Genomic DNA, 17,051 nt, shown 5'->3' with positions numbered 1-17,051 from the left:
TCCTGTACTAGACAGGGTTCTCTAGAGTCACAGAACTTAAAGAATGAATTAATCTCCCTACAAGCCTCCCCTCCCAAGAGGATTTAGTGGAATGATTTACAGGCTGCAGTCCAGCTAATCCAACAATGGCTAGCTATCAACAGAAAGTCTGAGAATCTAGTAGTTGCTCAGTCCCACGAGGCTGCATGTCTCAGCTGGTCTTCAGTATATGCTGCAGTCCAGAAGTAGGCTCTAATGCCAGTGAAGTGATGGGTGTGCTAGCAAGGTGAGGGCAAGTACACAAAGAGCAAAAGCTTCCTTCTTCTACGTCCTTATATAGATGTCCAGCTAAAGGTATGGCCTAGATTAAAGGAATTGAGTCTTACCACCTCAAGGTCTAAATTAAATGCCTGTGTCTTCCCACCTTAAGATTCGGATCAAAGATGTATGCCTTCTACCTCAAAGGTCTAGACTAGAAGTAGATTCACCCACTTCAAATGAAGTAGAAAAACACTCACAGATGTGGTCTCCATTCCTGGACTATAGTTTATTCCAGATATAGTCAAGTTGACAACCAAGAATAGCCATCAGAAGTCCACCTCTTTTCAACTTGTCACACAATCATAGCTTCTTATGTCATAATTAACTTCCAAATAAAAACTATCAGGTCACGATAATGCCTAAACATAATATAACCATCCCATGTACAATCACAGATGCATTATATATTTAACCAAGTCATAATTACACCTAACATGATATAACCCGTACAACCCTCGTACAACTGCAAACAAATTATAAATTTAGTATAGGTGGCAATGTCCTTTAGGGGACATCCTTTTAGTATCTCAAATTTATAATTGTGATATTCTCTTAATTGATATTATAACATATGATAAAGAAATTGAAGGAAAACACAAATATTTGGACAAATGCATTCTTTTTTTTTTTTTTTTTGTTTTGTTTTGTTTTTTTGAAACAGGGTTTCTCTGTAGTCCTGGTTGTCCTGGAACTCACTCTGTAGACCAGGCTGGCCTCAAACTCAGAAATCTGCCTGTCTCTGCCTCCCAAGTGCTGGGATTAAAGGCATGTGCCACCACTGCCCGGCTGGCATTTTTTTGAGACAGGGTTTCTCTGTGTAGCCCTGGCTGTCCTGGAACTCACTCTGTATACCAGGCTGGCCTTGAACTCAGAAATCCGCCTGCCTCTGCCTCCCAAGTGCTGGGATTAAAGGCATGTGCCACCACTGCCCGACAAATGCATTCTTAAGAAAATACCACAGAAGCATTCATGTCAACTATAATCCTCATTTTTTTGCAACTGGTCAGGTGACCTTAGATGGTATTTATAACTACCATCCTCTACTATCCATTTTGTATTTCCTCTACCCTCAGCGAGTACCTCAGCAGGTCTTGGCTCTTTTCCTGGAGAAATGACCCATACCTTCATTCCTGAAGGGTCTGTGCCCTCCGTCATGCTGCCTGGATTAGGTTGTTGTAGTTTCCCATTGAATTTAATTACATGTTATGATAGTACTAAGAGACACCATAAAGAATCTCCTGTACTCCAGACATAATCTCTCTTACTTCTGTGTGGAGAAGCAATCCAATTTTCCCATGGTAATCTGGATCAATTACTCCTCCTAACACTGCTATTCCTTTCTTATCCTGTAGGTTTTAGGGCATTAGAAGCCCAAAGATGCCAGAGGAAAGTCTGAGCTTATAGTTCAATGGAATTTTTGTTGTAGTTCCTGGCAGGAGACTTCTCCCTCTGGAAACAAAGAATTTAGGGTTGCAGGAACAGACAGCACTTCCCCACCCCTAGGTCATTAGGGGTGATAGCGAGTGGAAACATTCCCTTCTCTAGTTCTTGATTCCTAGATCCATGGATCCTGGCTATGGGAGAAATTGTCCTTACACTGGATGCTGACTCAAAGTATATACTATCTTCTGAAGAATCCTGCCTCAGCCCTTCAGGCTGCTTCTACCTAACTGGTACTGTAACTGTATCTTTAAAAGGCCATTCCATATTTCTATCAGGTCAGCTGCTTCAGGTTGGTGGGAAACATGGTAAGACCATTGGATTCCATGATCATGGGCCCACTGCCACACTTCTCTAGCTGTGAAGTGAATACCTTGGCCAAAAGAAATACTTTGTGGAATACTATGATGATAGATAAAGCATTCTGTAAATTCATAAATTGTGGTTTTGGCAGAAGCATTATGTGCAAGAAATGCAAATCTGTAACCAGAATTAAGTATCTACTCCAGTAAAGACATAGCACTGTCCTTTCCATGGAAGAAGTGGTCCAATGTAGTCAGCCTGCCACCAGGTTGCTGGATGATCACCCCAGGTAATGGTGTCATATCTAGGTCTCAATGTTGGTCTCTGCTATTGGCAGATTTGGCACTCAGAAGCAGCTGTAGCCATTATCTGTCTTGGTGAGTGAAAGTCCATATTGTTGAGTCCATGCATAACCCCCATCTATGCTACCATGGCCACTTTGTTCATGTAGTGTGGGAAGCAGTTCCACCGTCGCCATTATAAGATGGCGCTTGGCATATAACTAGCCTGAATGACTAGGCAATGCTTGAGAGAAAAATAACTCCATGTATGGAGTTGTATGCGCTCGGAGGTGTGGGAGCCCGATCACCCCACCTCCCATCATTGAGAATGGCCAATCTCCAGTGACTTCGTGGCAGTCGTTGATAGAAGCAGGGCAAATATTTAAGGGGCTCCACAGGCTTAAAAAGAAAGAAGAAGCTTGCTGTACAAGGGTTGCTGAATAAACTGCTTGAAGAAGAACACGGTTGCCATTGCCTTAAGTGGTGGCCCATACGGGGACCCGAAACCCCTCGGGACGTGTTCAGCTTCAGTGCAGTCGACTGGGTAAGTTCCGGGTAAGTGGGACAAGTCAGGCTCTCGGAGGAGATGATAAAGTGCTAAAGTGAAACTAGCCGATAAAGTTCCAGATTTTCGGACAAGTTTCTTATAAGATGGGAACTTCACAAAGTCACCCAATTTTTCTTGCCCTGAAAGAGCTTTTAAAAGCCAAAGGGCTGGGGATAAAACCCTCTACATTAGAAAGATCTTTACAAGAAATTGATAAAGTGGCCCCATGGTTTGCTGTTTCAGGTCACTTGACACTTAGAAGCTGGGATAAGCTTGGGAAAGATCTTGATTTTGTATGGGAGCAAGGAGAGTTAAAAGGCGGTGTTTGGCCTTTGTGGAAGTTGGTGCGTAGCTGCATCCAGGACAAAGAAGGAAGATGTCAGAAAGAACTTAAAAAAGGATCCAAGGTGTTAGAGCAATTAAAGGAGGAGAGATCAGCAAATTCAGAGGAATCAGAAGAGACAGATGAGGAGGAAGAGGACTCTGAGATGGAGGAAGAGATTGAAAAGCTAGTGAAAAGGCTAGAAAAAGCAGAACTGAAGGTGGAGCCCTTGGCTCCAGGGCCCCTGACTTTGCCTCGGCCACCGGCCTATGTGCCGGAGACACCTACATCTGATGGCCGGAGCTTCTGTCCGGAAGCTTGGAAGAAAGACATGGCACAACAGTGCTTTTCTGTATTTCAAGATGGAGGAGGCAATAGGGTGCATGAGCCACTGGAATTTAAAATAATTCAACGGCTTGCAGAGGGGGGTCCGTGCTTATGGCACTAGTGCAGCTTTTGTCATAGTACAATTAGAATCTCTTCATCGATATTGTATGACCCCAAGTGATTGGATGAGTCTAGCCAAGGCCTGCTTAACTCCTGGCCAATATCTTGATTGGAAAGCATTTTTCATAGAGTTCTCAGCAGAGCAGGCCGCTGCTAATGCGGCTGCAGGAATCAAGAGATGCTACTAGGACAGGGTAGATTTGCCAACCAACAGATTAATTATCCAATGCAGGTATACGAGCAGATTAATCAATTAGGCACCAGGGCGTGGAAGGACCTTCCTAATAAGGGAGAAGTACAAGGGAACCTAACAAAGATAACTCAGGGGCCAGCTGAGCCTTTTGCTGACTTTGTGGCCAGAATGATAGAGGCTGCTGGCAGAATTTTTGGGGATCCTGATGCAGCCATGCCATTAATCAAACAGGTAATTTTTGAATTGTGCACCAAGGAGTGCCGACAGGCTATCAACCCCTATAAAAGTAAGGGATTGGAGGTCGGGATGAAGATATATGCAGGGAGATAGGCAGACCACTATCTAATGCTGGCTTAGCATCTGTAGTCATGCAACTTACGTGGAGGCAAGGAACCAATTCTGGGAATTGCTTTAGGTGTGGTCAGCCCGGAAACACCTAAAGAAGAACTGCCCCCAAAAAGGAGGGAGTGGGAGAGTTTTGAAACCCTCCCTGGGGCTCTGCCATCATTGCAAAAAGGAGAACCATTGGGCCAATGAATGTAGATCAGTCAAGGACATAAATGGGCAACCACTTGCTCCTGGGTTTGGTGGCGCTAAGCCAAAAAATGGGGCATGGGGCCTCCGTCCTTAGGGCCCTCAAATATATGGGGCAATGGAGGAGGAGAGATCCTGGCCATCACTGAGAAGGCCAATGGCATGGAATCAGCGAGAAGGGCAACAAGAGGAAGTGCAGGGCTTGACCTCTGTGCCACCACCAGACTTACCCCAAATGGGACCCCAGTTGGTGGTTTCAGATTTCAAAGGACCTTTGCCCAAAGGAACAGTAGGACTCTTGATTTAAGGTAGAAGCTCTACCACTATGCAGGGGGTCATTGTTCACCCTGGAGTAATTGATTCTGACTATACTGGCATTGTAAAAATCATGGTATCTTCTCCCAGGGGAATAGCTGCAATCTCCCCAGGGGATAGAATTGCACAATTACTTGTGCTACCAAGCTGCCATTCTTTGTTTCCCTCAGCCAATAAAGAAAGACAAGGGTTTGGATCCTCAGGCACGCCTTATATGGGCTATGCCATAGATTTGGACTAGAGGCCCCTCATTGAATTACAAATTGAGGGAAAACCTATTCTTGGTCTCCTGGATACTGGCGCAGACAAAAGCATTATAGCTGTAAAGGACTGGCCGAAAGGATGGCCTACTCAAAAGTCGGAACAATTATTACAAGGACTGGGATATAGCAAATCCCCTGATGTTAGTGCCCGCTCCCTAAGTTGGAAAGATCAAGAGGGACATTCAGGAATGATGCAGCCCTATGTGCTAGAGATACCCATGTCCCTGTGGGGAAGGGATCTATTGCAAGACATGGGCTTTGTATTGACAAATGAGACCACGTATGGCTCAACTGCAGTGAAGCTTATGAAAGACATGGGGCACCACCCTGAACATGGGTTGGGAAAGTACCTACAGGGCAGGAAATCCCCTATATTACCCAACCCGAAAAAGGGAAGAACAGGGCTAGGTTTTTCCTAGGGGCCGCTGAGGAAGCATTACCCATAACATGGAAAGTTGAGGACCCAGTTTGGGTTCCTCAGTGGCCACTGTCCTCAGAAAAGCTACAGGCAGCCACAGAATTGGTAAATGAGCAACTGGCTTTAGGACATATTCAATCATCCACATCTCCTTGGAATACGCCAATTTTTGTTATCAAAAAGAAATCTGGACAATGGAGATTGTTACATGATCTTAGAGCCATTAATATACAAATGGAAATTATGGGACCTGTTCAGAGGGGCTTACATTGCCCTCTACTTTACCAGAGGAATGGCCCCTTATAGTAATAGATATTAAAAATTGCTTCTTTTCCATTCCCTTGTATAAACAAGATGCCAAGTGTTTTGCTTTTACTCTTCCCTCCATTAATCGTGCCCAACCAGACCGGAGATATGAGTGGGTTGTTTTGCCTCAAGGTATGGCCAACAGTCCTACCATGTGTCAACTCTATGTGAATAAGGCATTAGTTAACGTTAGACAAAAATTCCCAAAGCTTTATTGTTATCATTATATGGATGATATTTTATTGGCTATAAAGAGTAAACAAATTTTAGAAGAAGCATATACATTGATGGTTAAAGAATTGAGACATTTTGGCCTAATTATAGCCCCCGAGAAGGTACAACAAGAAAAAGTAATTAATCATTTGGGATCTGTCATTACTGCAAAAGAAATAAGGCCACAAAAAATTCAAGTATGTAAGGATGGATTGTGTACCTTAAATGATTTTCAGAAATTGTTGGGGGATATTCAATGGATTCGGCCTTGTTTAGGATTGTCCAATAGCCAATTACAACCACTATATGATATATTGCCAGGAAATGTTGATTTGATGTCTCCTAGAAGTTTGACACCTGAGGCTTGAATAGCCCTGGATGAGGTAGAAAAGGCCCCATCAACCTCTTACTTGCGTAGGAGAGTTTTAACAGCCCCCTTAGAATTGTGTATCTTATCTACCCCAAAGCAGCCCACTGGAGTTCTTTGGCAGGGAGGACCTTTGCTTTGGATACATCCAAAAATATCACCTGGAAAGATCTTAGAGTATTATCCAAATGCTGTGGCTGCTTTGGCCTTACAAGGATTACAACAAAGCATACAATATTTTGGAAGTGAGTCACAAAATATTGTGGTGCCCTATACAGCCCAGCAACAAGAGGTATTATGTGCCACCATGGATGATTGGGCTATCTTGAGATGTTCCTTTTTAGGTATTATAGATAATCATTTACCTAAGGATCCCTTATTACAATTTATAAAAGAACATCCAGTGGTTTTTCCAAAGATGACTAGCGCTGTTCCATTAAAAGATGCAAAAATAATATTTACTGATGGATCTAAAACTGGCTGTGGCTCATATGTGGTTTCTGGTGATAGCCCCAAAGTTGTTCAGTTTGGCATAGAGTCCCCTTAGGTAATTGAATTACGTATTAATGGTATTTAAAAAAATTTAAAGAATCCTTTAATTTGATTTCTGATTCTCAGTATGTGGTAAATATTCTTAAGATATTGGAAGCAGTAGGAAAAATAAATGTTAAAAGTACAATTCGAGAAATTTTAATTCAATTACAACAGAAAATTTTAAACAGAAAAAAAAATCCATTTTATGTACAACATATTCGAGCTCATACTGGACTTCCTGGTCCATTGGCAGATGGAAATGATTTGGCAGATAAGGCTACCAGAGCCATCTTTATCTTCTCTGCTCATACTCCTGTTCAAAACGCTAAGACATTCTATGGACAATTTCATGTCAATGCACTCGCATTGGCTACTCGCTTTAAGATCTCTCTCGAGGAGGCTCGTAGCATTGTGAAAAGCTGTAATTCCTGTCTGTCATATATTGCTGTCCCAACTGTGGGTGTTAATCCCTGGGGTTTATGCCCTTTGCATATTTGGCAAATGGATGTTACACACTTTTCTGAATTTGGAAAATTAAAGTATGTACATGTATCTGTAGACACTGCCTCTGGAGTCATAGCCGCTTCGGCAATGACCTGAGAGAAAGCAAGACATGTCATTGTGCATTGCTTTGAGGCATGGAATGCCTGGGGAATGCCAAAGTCCTTAAAGACAGATAATGGCCCAGCTTACACCTCCTCCCAATTTGAGAGCTTTTGCAAAGCCATGGGACTATCTCATTCCACTGGACTCCCATATAACCCCCAAGGACAGGGCATAGTTGAGTGTGCCCATAGAACCTTGAAGGAGTGTTTAATAAAACAAAAAGGGGGGGTAGGTATGGAAAAGACACCTAGAGAAAGACTTGCTATTGCTCTTTTTACTCTCAATTATTTTCAATTGGACAAAGAGGGTAAGTCCGAGGCAGAGCGACATGCGCAACAGTCTCCAGCAAATAAAGGACAAGTGTTATGGAAGGATATCCTTACTGGTCAGTGGAATGGCCCAGACCCAGTGTTGGTGTGGGCGAGAGGGTCTGTTTGTGTTTTTCCACAGGATGGGCAACAGCCATTGTGGGTTCCAGATAGATTTACTCGTCCAGCTCAAAGCCGACAACAGAAGCTCCTATCTAATCATGATGTTGCTAGTGAAGATGATGCTCATGCTGATGGTGATGGGGGAAAAGATCCTGACCCTGCAGGGAGAAACTAAAGAGTTCAGATGGGAATGCCTAGATTTGTTCCTTGGCCGGTGGAGGCCCCATCAGCTATGACCCTGTTTAGGACACGCAGGGATTTTGGTATCACTGCCACCATCGTGACACCTATTGCAGTGTCAGCTACTGCTGCTACTGCAGCAGGCCAATGCAGCTATGGCCCTGGATACACAGAGGCAGATTAATTCTCAATTGAGAGCCGGCATTATGCTGGTGAATCAAAGAGTGGATCTAGTCCAGGAGCAAGTAGATGTGTTCATGGAATTAGCTCAGTTGGGCTGTCAGTGGAAGTATACAGGTCTTTGTGTGACATCTATAAGATATGAAAATGCAAGTCAAGCAGCTCATTTGTCTAGAAATTTTTCTTAGTATTTTACAGGAAATTGGACAGAAGATTTCGATGGCTTGATGCAGAAGCTGCGGCTAGCCAGAGTGCACGTGAATTCCACCAGTGTTGACCTGTCACTGAGGGCCTGGCCTCCTGGATCCGATCTACAATGAACCACCTAAAAGAATGGGCGGGAATTGGGGTCTTAAGCTTTTTGTCTTGTTCTTGTCAGTTGCCTAGCACTGTATCTTGAAGATGCGTAGACAACAGCGCAGAGATACCGCTATGGTTGTGTAAGCATTTGCCGCTTTGGAGGGGGGCCAATCCCCGAAGGTATGGCTGAGCTATTTAAAAACCTCAGAAATCTGACAGTGCAGCAGGATGTAGGGCGTGGCACCACAGGGGGTTCTGCACGCCCCCAGACATATGTCTGATTGCATACAGGTTTGCCCTTGAACCTGTCCTCTGGAAAACGGCACAGGGTTGGGTTGCCCATAGTAACCATACTGAGAAACGACAGGTGGCGAAATGGGGTTGACAATCTCCCTAATACACAGGGGATCAGACCTCTATGTCCTCTTGCTTGCATAAAATAAAAAAGGGGGAACTGTGGGAAGCGGTTTCACCCTCGCCATTATAAGATGGCGCTTGGCATATAGCTAGCCTGAATGACTAGGCAATGCTTGAGAGAAAAACAACTCCATGTATGGAGTTGTATACGCTCGGAGGTGTGGGAGCCCGATCACCCCACCTCGCATCATTGAGAATGGCCAATCTCCAGTGACTTCGTGGCAGTCGTTGATAGGAGCAGGGCAAATATTTAAGGGGCTGCACAGGCTTAAAAAGACAGAAGAAGCTTGCTGTACAAGGGTTGCTGAATAAACTGCTTGAAGAAGAACACGGTTGCCATTGCCTTATTCCGCAGGTCGGATGTGGGTGGCGACAATGTAGAAATTAGGCAATGACAGGGATGGCTAGGGAAAGAGGCTGACTGTTCACAGAATAGGTCATCCTATCTACTTGATTACTAAACTCTTTAGCTGAAGTCACCTTTTGATGAGCATTTACATGGGACACAAATATCTTCACATCCTTTGCACATTTGCTAAGATGTATCCACATACTTCTTCCTCAGCTGTTTTTCTCACCGATTTTCCAATCATCATCTTTCCATGTCCATGACCATCCAGCTAATCCATTTACAACACATGAATCAGAGAACAATCATTCATCTGGCCAAGTTCTGCCCACTGTGAAGATTTCCCTTCATGAGCATCTTTTCAGAGTTGTCCCCTAAGGGGTTTGTAATGCTGCAGCTGTCCACTTCTGGGTGGTGCCTGTATAAAGTGCACAACCATAGTAAACCAGGCCCTAGTTGTCTCTTCCTCAGTAAGCTGATTATAGGGAACACCCCATGAGGCTATAGGTGCATGCTTGGCAGCAAGATTGCACTGTAACAAGAGCAGAAACCATAGGCATTTGGGCAACTTCTTCATGTGACTTGCTTGTGCCATCAGGACAGGCTCAGGTCCAATTATGTATAAACCACTTCCATTTTTAAAAAAAGATTTATGTGTATGAATAAACTGCAGCTGTCTTCAGACACACCAGAAGAGGGTATCAGATCCCACTGCAGATGGTTGTGAGCCACCATGTGGTTGCTGGGAATTGAACTCAGAACCTTTGGAAGAGCAGCCAGTGCTCTTAACTGCTCAGCCATATCTCCAGCTCTATCTCACTTCCATTTGATAATGGATTGCTGCTGTACAGGTCCTACTTTATGATTTTGAAGGTCCAGTAATACTCTGCTCATGATGGGCAGTTCAGGTCGCATGGTAACTTGGTGGCTCATTGTCAAATGTTCAGTTTCCACTGAGGCCAAGAGCTGTCTTTTAAAGGGAGAATAGTTGTCTACAAATGATGGTAGAGCCATGTTCCCAAATCCCAAAGGTCTCTTCTGTGATTCACCTATAGGTATGCCAGCATCCCTGTCTGTCACTGACACCTCAAGTACAATTGGGTCTGCTGGATCATATGGTCCAAGTGGTAGAGCAGCTTGCACAGTAGCCTGCATCTGTCAGTTTTCTCCTGTCCCAGGCCCCATACAAAGCCAACATTCCTAGTCACTTAGTATATGGCCTGGAGTGACATACCCATGTGAGAATTGTAATGCTTCCAGAATCCAAATGGGCCCACTAAATGTTATACTTCTTTCTTGGTGGGGTGGGGTCAACTGTAATTGTTTATCTTCACCTTACAAGGAATATCTCTATATTCCCCACAACACTGGACTCTTAAGGATTTCACTGAGGTAGATGGTCTTTGAATTCTGGTTGGGTTTATTTCCTATCCTCTGATACATATATGTGTTACCAATGAGTCCAAAGTAGTTGCTACCTTCTGTTCACTTGGTCCAGTCAACATGATGTCATCAATACAGTGCACCAATGTGCTATTTTGTGGACGAGTCAGACAACCAAGATCCCTTCTACCTAAGTTATGACATAGAGCAGGAGAGTCTATATATCCTTGAGGTAAAACTGTAAAGGTATACTGCTGACCTTGCCATGTGAAATGGAATTGCATCTGGTGGTCCTTATGAATAGGTTCTGAGAAAAAGGCATTTGCTTGATCAGTAGCTGAATTCCATGTATCAGAAGATTTGCTCAAGTAAGGACACTACATTGGGTACAGAAGCTGTAACTGGAGCTAATACTTGATTGAGTTTTTGATGGTCAACTGTCATTTAACTGGCCAGATAGCAGTGTTAAAAAAGAGATGCAGTAGAAACAACCACCTTTGCATCTTTCAAGAACTTGACAGTGGCACTAATGTCTGCATCTCTTCCAGGGATGAAATACTGTTTTTGATTCACTATTTTCTTTGGCAGAGGCAACTCTAAAGGCTTCCATTTAGCCTTTCCAACCATAATAGCCCCCATTCCACAGGTTAGGGAATCAATATGAGTATTCTTCCAACTTCTAAATATATATATCCCAATTATACACTCTGTGACTGGGGGAATAACATGGGATGAGTTCAAGGACATAATGTAAGTAGGACTTCAGCCAAAATGCCAATAATTACCTGGCCTCTATAAATGCCTACTCTAACTGGAGGGCCACAATGTTAAATGGGATCTTCCAGATTCAGTGTCAATTCAGAGCCAGTATCCAATAGACCCTGGAAAGTCTGATTGTTTCCTTGCCCCAGTGTACATTTACCCTTTCCTCTGGGGAAGGACTGGAGAACGATTAACAGTAAAACTTTAAAGTGTTTTATCAAGTCTTTCCTCAGGGGAACTTGGCCACTCCTTCATTCAAGGGGTTCTGGGTCTGCAAACTGGCTCAAATCTGAAAATTGATTTACTGGCTGAGATTGCCTTGTGCCATGATTCAATGTAGCCTCTTTTTCATTTGTTTGGGATTTTTTTTCCACTTATACAGATCAAATATTCAGTAGGCTTCTTATCTACTTCATGCCTGGAAACACCACGACTGATGAGCCAGTACCAAAGGTCCGTATGAGTCATGCCATTATGAACACTGTGTTGTCTATGCTGCTCATACAATAGTTATGATCACCTTGCTTTTGTCGATTCAGTGCTGCCACTGGGCTCCTGCTACCCCGGGGATCGATTAAGGCCATTGCATTTAATTCATCCAATTGAGCAGCAGCATCTCCAACCGTAAGGTTTGGCACAAGCAAAAGAGAGAGAACAAAACTCTTCAAATGTGCTGGTGCCCCTCTTACCATTTTACGTCTTATTGGATTAGTGAAGGGCATGTCTTCTGGGCCTTCCCATTGTTGAGCATTAGGTTTTACACAGCGTATCCACTCTAGCATTGCAATTTCCCTGAGCCTTAAAATCCCTTCGTCAACACTAAGCCAGGGAATATCAGGCATCTCCAATTCCTTCTCAGTAGGCCATCTTTTGACAAACACTTCAGCCAACCATTCAAACAAACTTTTGACACCTTTTTGAATCGTGCGAGCTTCCATATTAAACCTAGAATCTCCACTCAGAGGGCCCATGTCAATAAACTGAGCCTGATTCAGTTTTATATTCCTTCCACCATTATCCCACACCCTTAAAAGCCATTCCCACACGTATTCCCCAGGCTTCTGCTTGAATGAATTAGCAAACTCATTAAGCTCCTTAGTAGTATAGCTTACCTCCGCATGGACCACACTTTCTACCTCCCCTCTAGGAGCCTGCTTTGCCTTAAGTCTGGCTATAGGTCTAGAGGCAACTACTTTGGGGCTCTGAGGAACATCAGTATTATCTTGCCTGGCATTTCCTTCAGAGATAGTCACTACTGGTTTAATAGACAATAAAGGATTAATTTCCTCAGTGAAAGGTGAAAAAGGCAGTACTTCAAGGGGTGGGGCTGAGGGTACTGCTTCCTCAGGTGAGGTCAACACTTGAGATTCTGAGGATTCCAAGTTCTCAGCTTCAACAGGGTCCTCCCACACATCCTCATCCCATGTCACAGGATCCCCTTCTTTACCAATTAATTCTTTACCAATTAATGCCCTTACTTTACCTGCCAACGCCCTCTGAGGCTGGGACTTGAATTTTCCCTGTGATTCAGCTAACCTTACAATGAGAGCTTCAGTTTGATTTTCCATAAATCGAGCTTCGTGGCTGCTGGAGAGAAGATTCTCTTCCAGGGCACATTTAGAAACCTTTAGATTGTTTATGAGCATTTGGAGATGGTCAATTTTATCACTAACTTCTTTGCTGTTCTTCACCATATTCTGAAGTTGGTTAATTTTATCCCGGAGCTCATTCCTATCCTTTAACAGTTTATCCAGAGATGCTAAAAGGAACCAACCAGCAGCATCATTGCTCTTATTTTCCCCCAAACTGTCAAAAGTTTCATATACAGTGTCACCTAATCCATTGTTGTTCACAATTGGTGAGTCAGGATAATCAAATTCATTTATCTCTTTAAGTTTGTAATACAGTTCACACCATGGACTTTCAGTACTCTCTGAGCTCTCAGGAGAGGGGGTGACTGGAGAGGCTTCAGTAGCTGAAGGTGCTGGCGAATTGAAATGCCTATTCCAGATACTTAAAATATCCATCTTTATACTTTGGTTTCTCTAGAACCACTTCTGGTACCAAAATCTTTATTAGTCAAGGTTCTCTAGAGTCACAGAACTTATGAAACGAGTCTCTCTTTTTCCTGCAGTCCAGCTAGTCCAACAATGGCTAGCTATGAACAGAAAGTCTAAAAATGTTGCTCAATCCCACGAGGCTGCATGTCTCAGCTGGTCTTCAGTATATGCTGCAATCCGGAAGTAGGCTCTAATGCCAATGAAGGAATGGATGTGCTAGCAAGGTGAGGGCGAGTAGATAAAGAGCAAAAGCTTCCTTATTCTATGTCCTTATATAGATGTCCAGCTGAAAGTATGGCTCATATTAAAGGTATGTCTTTCCTGGACATACCTCAAGATTTAGATTAAAGATTTGGTGTCTTCCCACCTCAAGATTCAAATTAAAGGTCTGTGTCTTCCCACATCAAGATATGGATTAAAGGTGTGTGTCTTCCTACCTCAAAGGTCTGGACTAGAAGTGGATTTATCTACTTTAAGCAGACAATCTCTCATAGGTGTGTTCTCCATTTCTGGGTTGTAGCTGATTCCAGATTTAGTCAAGTTGACAATGAACAACAGCCATCACAGTCCTGAAAACTATAGAAGGGAGTTATTAAACATCATTTTTCAAGTGCTTATTTTGAATAGCGTAACCGTGGCAGCTGTGACAGCTACAAAAATCATTCCAATGAATCCTTTTGTATGTGTATGTCCTGGAGCATAACTAACTTGTTTTAAAGCAGATCCCCTATGCCATGGATCAGTCAGATATACAGGAATCCAGGCATGAACTTTCTGTCTAAGAATTAAAAACAGGAGATAAAATCACTGCAAAAAGAGGAAGTGTGGTGCATGGGTGAGAATTAAAAGTACAAGTCACTTTCCTTATGCGGATACTGACCGATGGCTGGAGAGTTAGCTTCACACTAGTTATGGTCTGACCTCAGCCCCATCACATCTGTGAAGATGATACAGTATTTCCCAATGAGTTCTACATGTATAGGCACCAAGGGTTAGGATGTGAATGTATCTAGTCAGAGATGAATTTCAACTCACAACGGGGAGTAGGGGGGATTTCCTCATCTTACTAGCTCTTATTGGGTTTCATTTTGGTAAAGTGGAGGATGGAAAATGTGGGGGTCTTTTTTTTTTTGTTTTGTTTATTTGGTTGAAATGAAGTAATCATGAAATGTGTTTATTGAGTTTCCCATTCAACTGATTTTTCTGAGGGATATTTGGGAAAATGTATGTTGGGTGAGTGAGTAAGATGTGGAACCTATCTCTTTGTTTCTGGATATGAGGCTCTGATCTCAGAGGTTCCAGATTTTCCATCTACTGCATCCTGAGGGCACACCATCTATGTTCAAAGGTGTTCAAGGACAGTCGCCAGGGCTGCTGTGCACAGAAGGGCCTGCATGGCACTTGGAGGACTAATTCACATAGTAAAAAGGGCAATGACTTGAATCCACACCACAGACATGGAATATCTCAAAAGGTTGCGGAAGGGGCTGGAGAGATGGCTCAGTGGTTAAGAGCACTGACTGCTCTTCCAGAGTTCCTGAGTTCAATTCCCAGCAACCACATGGTGGCTTACAACCATCTATGACGGGATCTGATGCCCTCTTCTGGTGTGTCTGAAGACAGCTACAGTGTACTCATAAATAAAATAAAATCTTAAAAAAAAGTCGCTAAAATATGTTCTGTTCTCAAAATACCAATCCTTTGTAACAATGTTCTTTCTTTCTTTCTTTCTTTCTTTTTTTTTTTTTTTTTTTTTGAGACAGGGTTTCTCTGTGTAGCCCTGGCTGTCCTGGAACTCACTCTGTAGACCAGGCTGGCCCCGAACTCAGAAATCCACCTGCCTCTGCCTCCCAAGTGCTGGGATTAAAGGCATGTACCACCACCACCTGGCTTTGTAACAATTTTCTAGCAGATGACATTTAACATGTCTTAAGGAAAAGATATATATTTTTAAAGTTAGCATAAAGATGACAGAATGTTGAGTGGAATAAACCATTGTCATGAACCTTTGGAATAGCCTATGTGAGGACTGGTTCAACTGTGGATTTATTAGGACTCTTGATTACAAATAATGGAAAGCTAACTCCAATGGCTAAATCCAAAAGGGGAATATGGACGTAGCTATGACTTGGGAATGTTCTGGATCCAGGGACCATGTAGTTCAAAATATAATTGTTAGGTGTCACACAATTGGTAGGTTAGAGACTCAACAGCTAGCAGAAATACTGACCTCTTTTGGATCCTAGTGATAAAATCCCCAGGGTGGAGTCTTCAGTTTTGCTTGGATCTGGTCAAGCAAGTGGTGTGCGACCTAGGTGTGTGGGATAAAAACCATACAACTAAGAGATGTTGGCAGGAGGTAATGGTCACACATCTTTACAAGAAAGCAGAGTACCAGAGGCTTGTCACCTGTTATCCTGTCAGTTGACAAGAGTGAAATGAGATTTTAGGTCACTAAACCCAAGTGTTCTTCATAACACCACACTACCTCCCTCTCAACTGAAAGCAGTGATATTTTGATACAATTTACTATTTCAAGGGAAAAATAGTAACAAAAATCGAATCCGGAAATTGTTCATGTCTTTGAGAAGAGGCAAACAGAAGCACAAACAATGGCAACTCACCAGAGCCGGCTATGCATGGAATAAAATCTTTCCCTAAGAACCTGGGGTGGCACCAAATAACTGCTGTGGAATAGTGAAGAAGTTTGCATGGGAATGAGGAAATGCCAGAGAGTTTGACAATTTCCACCTCACCGAGATTCTGTGGAATCCCAGCTGTCCTCTGGTTTTATAACAAGTATTTGCCCTTAGTTCCACTCTTCAGATGACACAGGATTCCAGGGGCAAGACTCCGGAAACTCACCGAGTTTGTTCTAGAGACCCAACAGTGAGGGATGAGTGAAAACCGCCCGGCGTGACGTTTTCTGAGGGTTCCTAGGGCATCTTCTTGAACTCCTTGGGGGCTGAGGTGAAGTCTTCGTGGCCCTTCCAGTGTAAAACTCTGCCGAGCCTTAGCTTACCGGGGACCCCCTGAGTGAACCATGCAAAAAGCAAGAGGAATTTATCGTTCCAAGGCGTTGGGATCGTCCTGCACCCGAAGGAGGGGCGCCGCCGACCCCGCGCAGCTCAGTTCAGTGAGCTCTTAAAACAGTTTTCAGGGGCAGAATAGAGACACAGGAAGTAGGCACAATATGATTGGCAGAACAGTGTGTGACTTTTAAACTGATTGGTCTTTTGGGAGGTGGCCAGGGCTTCCCTTGTCTGTGGGTGGCCAACGGTCTGTCCTGTGGAATGCGTCCCGACCAGCAGGTCGGTTCCCCCACAACTGTGGTCGGAGGAATGTTAATCAGCCTGTCCCTTCCGGAGGGCCAAGTGTCCCATGACCTTTCCAAAGTTCCTGAGCTGACCTCTCCACTAGGAAGGATAAGAGAACAGACTCACACCACTGCGTCTCCCTGAGTCTTCGGGGAAGTTCTGGCCGCCGTGATGTCCTGCGCAGCGCTCTGTTAAATAAACTAACAAACCTCCCTGGCGATCAACCGTGCTTCGGAACGCCACACCCCTGACATTTTTCCGCCCCGCCCCCGTACCGCCCCGC

General features: G+C 43.6%; 1 long non-coding RNA gene across 2 annotated transcripts; it reads right to left on the bottom strand.

Moving 5' to 3' along the window:
• Positions 1-507: 507 nt before the first annotated feature.
• On the bottom strand, positions 508-17,034 carry LOC117722623 (uncharacterized). Of its 2 annotated transcripts, XR_013104694.1 has the most exons (4): positions 16,895-17,034; positions 16,317-16,483; positions 15,682-15,762; positions 508-14,027 (listed from the first exon to the last, which is right to left on the bottom strand). It is a non-coding gene; the product is annotated as an uncharacterized LOC117722623 (long non-coding RNA). The 2 variants fall into 2 exon arrangements; XR_004608559.2 differs by having other exon boundaries at positions 16,317-17,028.
• Between the last annotated feature and the right edge of the window lie 17 nt (positions 17,035-17,051).

This window comes from Arvicanthis niloticus, chromosome 17, assembly GCF_011762505.2.
Source record: "Arvicanthis niloticus isolate mArvNil1 chromosome 17, mArvNil1.pat.X, whole genome shotgun sequence".
Taxonomy (NCBI): domain Eukaryota; kingdom Metazoa; phylum Chordata; class Mammalia; order Rodentia; family Muridae; genus Arvicanthis; species Arvicanthis niloticus.
Note: the sequence above shows the minus strand (reverse complement) of the source record. Positions and strands in the feature narration are given on the sequence as shown.